Source organism: Polyergus mexicanus, unplaced genomic scaffold (assembly GCF_030449975.1).
Source record: "Polyergus mexicanus isolate NDT 795.1 unplaced genomic scaffold, iyPolMexi1.0 SCAF_6, whole genome shotgun sequence".
Classification (NCBI taxonomy): domain Eukaryota; kingdom Metazoa; phylum Arthropoda; class Insecta; order Hymenoptera; family Formicidae; genus Polyergus; species Polyergus mexicanus.
Genome location: NW_027223326.1, coordinates 5,833,866 through 5,844,383, shown reverse-complemented (window position 1 = coordinate 5,844,383; position 10,518 = coordinate 5,833,866).

Sequence of the window (10,518 nt, the reverse complement as noted above, 5' to 3'; positions counted from 1 at the left end):
TTAATAAAAAAAGATGATTAGAATTATTAGATGTTTAAAACATCTGATTTAATGTTTTTCTATTTATATGCTCATCAAATTTTATTTATTTATTGTTAAATGCTCATTTATTGATTTCTTTGTTAATAGCGTTGGATTTCAATCCATTTTTTCCTTAAATTATTCGTATTTATAGTCGCGTTTCTGTAAATTTATAGTCGCGCCATGGAAATCATTGTCGCAATTGAAACCAGTTTTGAGAAGTGATGCAATTCAATAAATGGATTTTGAGAATCAATCTCATAATCGTGACATTATTCCAGTAATTGCAATTCAACTAAGAAATTCAGATAAAATTTATTTTGTAATATTTTATAATATTATTTCAGCTTCAATTATATTTCTTGTAATTCAGTAAGATATTTTATAGAGATAGAGAATAGTGTACGTATACATATCAATAATCTTTAAAAGAAAATGAAAACAAAGTGGAAAATTATAGGGGAATTTCATTAATGAACATAACATATAATTGTATATATTGTATACATCGATATTGTATAATTGTATATATCGATTAACAGAAGAACTAAAGAGCAAAGAGAATGTTGAAAGAAAGGCAATTTTACTAGAAATGCAAGCAAGATTCAGAGAAGTATAGTAGACAATATATATGTGTATACTTTCTCTACAATACATTATAAAAAGAGTAGTAAATAAAATTAAGAAAAATAATTTAACTTTTTTTTGTCTTATAAGTGGATTTTACTAAAGTTGATAAAAAAATAATATAAAGGGCAATAGAGGAATAAGGAAAAAGTTGATAGAAATGATTAATCAAAGAATCGTATCAATAAACACAGGGCCATTGCGAGGGCGAATGGAGCGATCGCCCCGGGCGCCACGAGCTAGGGCCCGCCGCGAGGCGCTCCTCTTACGTGTTATTACGTATTCTTACGTATTACTTATACGAGGGGCGGCATGAGAGTTATATATCATGTTCGCGATAAAATATTATTCAACCTGTTTAATATTGCATATTGCACTTTTAAATGTTTGTTAGTTTATGTTCCTTTCTTACATTCTATCATGAACTTAAAACTAAGGCTAAATGTTTACATTTACACTTTACGGATCGTTTTCATTTTCACATATATTATAGAGGGCACATTCCTAAGTAATACGCACTTTGAATTTTGTGGCGCTCTCTTCTGGTTCCAGAGATATGCAATTTTAAAGTTTCATAGTTTTAATGCTTTTTCTGTTACAAAATAAGGAAAAACAAAATTTGTTTACGTTGTATTTGTGTAAAACAGACGTGGAAAAAGTGTTTGTTTACATTTCCGGGAACGAAGCTCTTTGAATTTTCCGATTTTCCACACGAAGCTAGGTCCAACGCAAACCTATGTCTAGTTTTTTAATAGTGGAGCCCCCCGCAGGGAGGGTGGAACATACTGTCTCCACGCATATACTTTTTAATGCGTAAATATAAAGTGGAAAGTTGTAAATCCAGGTGAAATCTTACTTTGCATTAAAAAGTATATGCGTGAAGACAGTATGTTCCGCCCCCCTGTGGGGGGCTCCACTATCAAAAAACTAGACACATAGATTTACGTTGAATCTCGCTTTACGTGGAGAAGCAATATTTTTATCTGCACGATCCGTGAGGTGTAAATTAATGTAAACATTTACCAAACTTAGGTTTGTTTTTTTCTAAAGGGGAGTGGGGCTTGTTGACTCTTGTCCCGGGCACTTATGGCCAACGCGACGGCCTTGAATAAACAATAGGATAACAGAAAAGTTTTGAACAAATCAATAAGAAAGTACAACAAAATTGTCGCATACTATTTGCAGTTTTTCTCCCGAAATAAAATATATTTTTTCATAATTATGTCTTAAATGTACATGGTGACAAAAAATTACGTTCTAGTATTGAATTTATTTTGTTAGTTATAACTGTTTAATAAACAACGAGCGACGACTAAAACCTTTTGAGAGTTATTTAAGACCGTGTCCTCAATGATATATATTCATAATCGACGACTAATCATGTCCAAACACGCTCTATTAAATTTAAAAACTCTGGAATTTGTGCGCGTATTCATCTTTGGCGTAAGTTTCCGCGGAAATACTAACAAGTAACACTACCCAACTGATACTCACCGATTTGAATGAAACTCAACATACTTATTAAACACCGAAAAACATTAAATACGTGTTTTTTTGTTTCGGCTAAACACGATTTTTAGGGGTAGAAAGCACCCCTCAATCCCTGGAGGTGGAAACAGTTATGGCTAATTATTTCTGAAACGATACATTTTCTGAAAAAAGTGCTTAGGACCAAAGTTGTAGAGTTCAAAGTGATGCACTTGATGACGTAAAACTATAAACAATGAACACTCGCCCAAGTACAGATGTGAAAATGATAATTGAAAGTATATTCGAACGAAATTCACGAGCAAGATAGCTCATAGCAAATAACTGATCAAGAAGTAATTTTGGAAAATGCTTGCTCAACGACAGTCGGGAAAATAATAATTGATCATATGTCCAAATGAAATCCTAATACAAAATAAAGAGTAAAAGATATTGTGGATAACTCCAGAGTAGCAATAAAAATTTAAAAAAATTTTAAAGTTTCTAATATAGCATGAAGGTAATGTTTAACTTATAATTAGAGTGACATTTTATGTTTTCTTATCTTTACTTCTATTCTGAAGTTACTTACAAAACTTTTTTCTCCTTCTTATTTTTTCTATAAATTTGCGCCTATTTTCCCATTACGACAGGTTTTTTTCTTTTTTTAGAAAAATAACGCAACAAATCAATTCTGAAGACAGATTTAGAGTCAACGCATAAAATTACTGATTATAGATACAGGATGTGGTCAAAGTCCGGCAACGGCTAATTATTTCCAAATTTAATTGACCTTGAAAATCGACCTCAAGGTCGACTTCAAGGTCGCCATCAAGTGTATCACTTTGAACTCTACAACTTTGGTCCTAAGCACTTTTTTCAGAAAATGTATCGTTTCAGAAATAATTAGCCATAACTGTTTCCACCTCCAGGGGTTGAGGGGTGCTTTCTACCCCTAAACATCGTGTTTAGCCGAAACAAAAAAACACGTATTTAACGTTTTTCGGTGTTTAATAAGTATGTTAAGTTTCATTCAAATCGGTGAGTATCAGTTGGAGGATATTCACCTGTGAATATCCTTCAAAAATTTGAGTAAATGTCTACTCACAATGCACAATCAAGTTTTAAAAATATATTTACTGAGACACAAATTTCGAATCGATGGCGCATGATGTGAATAAGGATCCTCAAAGCCAGTATATATTAAGTCATAACCCATACAGCACAGAACATTGCAATTACATTGCAGCAATGTTACAATCTTGCAAGTTGCAATGAAATATTGTTGAGACATTATTGGAATATCGAATTGTAATATTTTATGAGAATGTTACAGCAACATTTCAAAAACATTACAAAAGACATTTTTTGATAATCGCTACTTCGTACGTTTACCACTATGCGGCGCTCGTTGTGTTATCTATCCCGTATTTAAGTTTTAATCACGATGGTTATATAAAGCTTGCAAAAAGCGGTTAGTAATATTAAAGGTATAATAACTATTTTTATCAGATTAATTTGTCTGATACAATCCCAACGCAGGAAATTCAGATATTGAATTGAGTGTTCAGAAATCGGACAAATAATTATCAAAAAAAAGTTAAAATTATCCGTTTATTGTCTACTTAAGATATGGAGTTTAATATTTATATAAATAAAATTTTAATTTTTATGAATTAAATTATTTAATCATCATTTCTTAAACTTGTAAATAATTTATAAAATAGCGATGTTAATTCTGTTAAGATAACAGAAAATTGTTTAATAGTTCCCTTCTTTATATAAAAGCAAAAATTTGATAATAATTTTTTAATATGCAAAATGCTTCAAATTTAATAGATAAACTTGGAGAATATATAAAGACATCCAAGAGAGACGAGAAAAAACTCGTTGTAATTGCGTAAATTCACAATCTTTTTGTTTATCTCTCTTGGATGTTTTTATATGTTCTCAAAGTTTATGTATTAAATTTGAAGCGTTTTGCATATTTGTAGCAATGTATTTAAATATTACAAATACATTGCACCGTAACATTACTGTAGTCTTACATTGAAATATTTCTGAGGGCGGACATTTTAACGTTGCCGCAGGCTTGCAATAACATTGCAGAAACATTTCTCAACTTCTATGCAATATTACAATGTTTCAATGTAAGATCTATGCAACGTTTTTGCAATCTTTCGGTGCTGTATGGGAAGAGATATAGTGCAAAACAGTAATGAATAAAATCGGGCGCCCAAATTAAATATGCTCAATTTAAAATATGGTATGGTATGAATAGTGGATAAATTTTTTTCTCCCGTGTATATTGCCATTTTGAAAATGAAAAGTTCCAAAATTTTGATCGGCGGAGGCGCTTATCTTGACATAAATTTAAAAAAAAAAGTTCACGTGTTCGCTCAAAAAAAGAAAAAAATTATTCTACAGAAAATATTACTTTACTGCATATTTTATTAGTTAACCTTTATTACTTTTCCTGCAAAAGTAATAATACCAAAAAACTACGCTAATTGAATTGAAACTACGCATATTATAAAACTTAATTTTTATATATTATTATATTTCAAAAAAATATTAAACATATTTTATTAAACATATTTTATTAAACATATTTTATTATTGTATAGTATGATTTGCATTAACTCAAGTATTTGTGCCCACGTACGTTAATATAATTATAGAACCAACAAAGTGAATTTCTTCACATGTAATATAAGTATCAATATTATAATACAATTAAAATAATTAAAAGTAAATTTAATGCAAAAAAAAACTTAACATTTATGAGAATAATATTTTGACTGATTTTTATAAAGAATTATTATTAATATCTTCTATTGTAACAAAATATTAAAATGCAAGTATATGAAAATAATTCCACATAGCAACGCCAGGTTGTTAGAAAACAATGTACAAAATAATTAAATCTTTATTATATTTTATTACTTGAAGTTATTACGCGCTATGCGCAGTAAAGTTGTGTATCGCACAATAATATCATAAAGTGATGTAATTTTATTCTTTTATATTTTTTATAAGTGAAAACTGCTATTCTAAACTGCTAAAAATAGAAGTTTTTATTTTTTTAATATATTAAAATATATATGTATATTGATATATGTATATTGTTACGTCCGTTTCTGTGTACTTCATCCCTGCGAGTCGTCTACGATAGTTAATCTTGAAGTTGCTGTTCCCGTTTCTAAGAGATGATCTCCAAACACGTTACTAAGGGTTATTGTTAAACAACGGCGGACATCTTGAGAGTGATTGGACATGTTGAGAGTGTTCTGTATCCTAAGCTGTTATTAAAGTTCCTCTTGTTCTTTTTAATAAAGTGTTTCTTATTTACGTCGCGGTACGCGAGTGCTGGTTGTGTCGCGCGTGTTCGAGTAATATCGATTTCGATCCGCGGTCGCAACATTTTGGGGGCTCGTCCGGGATAAGAAACCGCACAACAAGCTATGACTACATTTGAATAGCGAGATTTACCTGCTGAAGTGTCAACACGCAAAAGATTTCGAGCTGTTCTCCGTTCTGTACCGCAGGGTTAGAAATGACTGAGGATACCATGACGGCACAAGCTGCGACATCCGGACTAACTTTGAAGAGAGTAACTCTTTAGTTTGCGCTGCGAGAGATACAACGCTTTGCGAGGAGCATCTGAAAGAGCGAGCTGAGTTCGAAGCGCAACTTCAGCAGCAGAATGAGATGCTTCATGGAATGCAGGAAAGGATGCGTCAAATGGATGCTAACTTCCAGCTAAGTCATTCCAATAATAGAAGTAATTTTAGAGCGAGTAGTTTTGAGGAAGTCAGATCGGGTAAGGAAGTCGGAGCGCGAGAATCGATTAATAAAAAGTTAGGCTATAAATTGAAGCCGGATATTTTTGATGGAACTGTTCCATTGAGGGAGTTCTTTTCACAATACGAGTTGATCACGCGAACTAATCAGTGGAGTAATGCAACGAAAAATGTAGCATTAATATCGTGTTTGAGAGGGAAAGCATGGGCGATTTTGGAGTATATAAATAATATTGAGAATCTGGATTACGCAGAGTTGAAATCAAATAAGAAAGTTTTTTTTTTAAATAGGACAGATTGGTTTACATCCAATTTAAATTTAATTTATTTCTTGTTACTCATTTGATTTTTTTTTTATTTCTTAAGGAGTTCAATGAAGAAGATGCGGTATGAAACATGCAAAGTTTGGTTAAAAAATTGCGGTGTGAAACATACGAGATTTGGATTAAAACACAATTTTATTTTCGAAGACTGCCTCATCCGCGATTTTTGAGCCATGGTTTTCCCATCGGGTCTTAGGGTGAATGCCGAGGTAGGGGCTTGAGAAGTTCTCTTATGAGGATGTCGGGTCTATAATAGATGTCCCCCTTTTGTCCGAAGATTTCCTTCCTTCTTGAGAAACGGCAGCGTGGGATATTTCTACAAGTCGGACAAGGAACAGAAAACAAATTTTGCAGTGAGAAGATTTATCGGAGTCAACTGGGACTGTTCGATAACTTGTGGCAGCAGCTCAAGGTAGAGCAAGAAACTGATTTGGTGTCTTGAAGTTGACGAAAATGAAGAGGCAATGACAATATCCTGTGTATTCCTGGGAAGCGTGTGATTGGGACCAAATAATGACGCTCGGAAAACTGCAACAGCAGCTCAGGGCAGAGCAAGAAGTCATTGTGGCACCCTGGAGTCTTCGCTTTGGAAGAAGAGGACTACAGTCAACCCGTTCAACATAGACTCGTCGATCACTGATTGTCGGGACGATAATCTTGAGGAAGAGGGGGGGGGGGGCAGTGTTACGTCCGTCCTTGTGTACTTCATCCCTGCGAATCGTCTGCGGTAATTAATCCTGAAGTTGCTGTTCCCGTTTCTAAGAGATGATCTCCAAACACGTTATTAAGGGTTATTGTTAAACTACGGTGGACATCTTAAGAGTGATCGGACATCTTGAAAGTGTTCTATGTTCTAAGCTGTTATTAAAGTTCTTTTTGTGCTTTTTAATAAAGTGTTCTTAATTTACGTCGCGATACGCGAGTGCCGGTTGTGTCGCGCGTGTTCGAGTAACATCGATTTTGATGCAACAATATATACAGGGTGAGTCTTTTTAATCTTAACAGGCAAATATCTCAAAACCTGTAAGTTTTAGAAGGAAAATTTTTAGACAAAAATTGTTTGGTTCTGAGGGGGAAAAGAGATGGGAATATTAAACCTAGAATATTAGACCTTGGATGGCATTGTTAAGGTCATATCAAGGTCACATTGAATTTTTTAAATTGAAACTTCTATTTTTTATTGCGTATTCTTATAGCCTTTTACAAAACTCTATAATAAAATATTTTTTCATTAAGTATTATACTTTTGAGTTATTTTATATCTTAATCTGACATATATTTTGATATAAAAAATAAAACATCTCGTAAAATATTTAGTTTTCAATAATCTTATCGTAATACTTTTATGTACATAATAATGAGACAAATCAATTAGTATAAAACAATAATTGTTTTTAAGAAAAAGTATGTAATTATTTACAACGTATTTTTTTAAGTATGTAATTTTAATGTATTTTTTTAATGTATTATTTTTCAATGTATTTTTTTAAATATGTAGTTTTAAAAAATACTTTATTATAGTTGAAAAGCTCTTAAGATAAGCTACAAAAATATGCAATGAAAAATGGAGAGTTCTATTTAAGAAAACATAGATCACATTGACCTGGGCTTGAAAAGATCACTCAAAGTCAAGTCCATATTTTCATCATGTGGCCCTCTTCAAACAACGCGACTTTTATGTGAAATATTTTTCCGTATCTTTTTTATTTTTCAAGATATTTGTCTCGGGCGATTAAAATGAAACATCCTGTATATACGCACGCACGTACGCACGTAGGCACGTTGCAAGAAGCGTAAATTCGACCATGCAACTTTAATGTAGTACACTTTGGATAACACTAATGCCGTCGGTAATTGAATTTTAAGACTTCGTGATATAGAGAAAAAAATCTTAATAATTCGGCCGTTTGCAAAAGTAATTGGAATATTTTTTACTTATATATATTATAAAGCTTATAAAAATGTTAGTTTTTTCATTAATTTGTATTGATTTAAATGAAAAGGGGTAAAAGTGCAATTTTTACTTGATCTTAAAGTAACAATTACACTTTAACAATAGATATTGATTGAAAACGCAATTAATTAAAGTGCCGACTTTTTTCTTTAAATTACTTTTTTAATGATTATTGTGCAGTAATTTTTTCATTAGTTATAAACGCTCGAAGTCAATAGATCGATTTTACTTTAGTAGTGAATAACTCGGCAAAAAAAAATCGTAGAACATTCATTAAAAAAGCAAATTAAAGATAAAACTCATTAAAATCTAGTTAACGAAATTGTGCTACAATTTTTTTCTTCAGCATTTTTTGACAAACTTTTGAAAAATTTAATTATTTAACTGTTACGTCCTGGCCTCCACGATTCCTTCCTTCCGCGAAGTTGCAGCAACGATAGTCGATCGGTGATAAAAATGAATCGTTTGGTAAATAGAGCATCTTGCGCCACACATTTCTTTAAACGTTTAGTTACTTCTCAATATCTATATCTATAAGTAACCGTGAGAAAAACGCGAGAGACCGGTGACGAAACCGCGCTGGTCGCCTAAAGATAAATAAAAATCAGTAGATAACCTTGCAATAGAATTTTCTGGCGGAAGAATAAATCTATACCAAAAAGATAATAAAATTCCTTCTAACGAAATATCTGACCAGTACAACTAAATCAATAATGATCCCAGATAGCCAAGTCTGTTCGAACAGATTTTGCCAAATGTCTGCTACAAATTTTTGTCAGCAGAAAGATTCCAGATTGTATACAAAGTCTGTTATATCAGATAATGATAGCAGAATGTCAGCAGAAATGTTACAAAACCTGTTGACATAATTTGACAGCAGATCAGTAGCAGAAACCGAGCAGGATTTGCATAGAATTATTATAGCAGATAGCCAGCAGAAACCGAGCAGGATCTGCACAACGCAATTTGATGTCAAATTGATAGCAGAAATCGAGCAGGATCTGCTAACATGACTTGACATCAGATTGTCGGCAGAAATCGAGCAAGATCTGCGCGCGCGCAATCTGATGGCAAATCGGCAGTAGAAATCAAACAGAATCTGCAGCTTTTAGCATTCATATAATTTATTGAAATAGTATTAGCGCACTATTCACTTTCTATATCCGTATTCAAATTCTTGTCACGAGCGTATATAATGCAAAATGCGGCTAATAACATCGTAATTATTTCTATCAATTTAATTTCTGACACGACTCCCGTACCGGGAATTCAGATATTGAACTGATTTTTAGAAAATCAAACAGATAAATATCCGATTTTCACTTATTTGGAAAGAAATTATCCAAATAAGTGAAAATCGTTCGTTATTATATCTATTTAAGATATAAAATAGAAATTAACTTCCATATAAATAAAATATTTTAATTTTGATTTAATTTCATAAATTAATTATTCAAATTTTCATATATATATTACATTAATACATATTATTAATATTATAAATTTATGTTATTAATACAAACGTCAGAAAATGACATCCCGTGAATGTGACATATCAACTATTGACGTCATTTTTGAATCTTATGAGATCTAACTTTAGGATTAACTCTAATTGGTTATTTTGTGACCAAAATTTACTGTCATTTTGCTACTTGGACTCGAGACCCTTTAAATGTTTAAATCCATTTAAATGTACCATTTTATATAAATATCTAGAAATTGCTCGATTTCTGCTGTCAATCCGTCAGATTGCGCGCAGGCTCTGCATGATTTCTGCTGCCAATCTGCTCACATTGCCTGTCAGCAGGCTCTGTCGACAAAACCTGAGCTTAATGTGGTCACAGATGGCTATGGTTTTGGCATGGAATTCTGATTAAATTTGCTGCCAATCTGCGCGCATGCTGCTAGCATTTTGCTATCTGGGGATGAAATTTCTATAACAAAATATTTAGTAAATACAGCTGCGTTAATATTGATAAAAATAATCATAAGGAAATAAGACCTTTCCTAATCAAATCAAGAGAAATCTAATGCTCAAGGGATTCTGAACTGATATCGAAATTACCAATTGACGATCACCACGGTTGAAAATTCGAAAAGTAAGAGAAACACCCCGCCTAATGAGGACACTAGCACAATTTTTAATTCGTTAAGATGAGGAATTCCTACTTCTGCGCAATTCCAATTCGTTGAAATTTTTGGAAGATTCCCACTCTTAGAATTAGAATACATCCCGAAAAGAGAGATATAAAAAGAGGATTTGAAGGGACACTCAATCACTTACCTACGTATTCTTGCACTTACGCACTTATTCTCCGGTCTT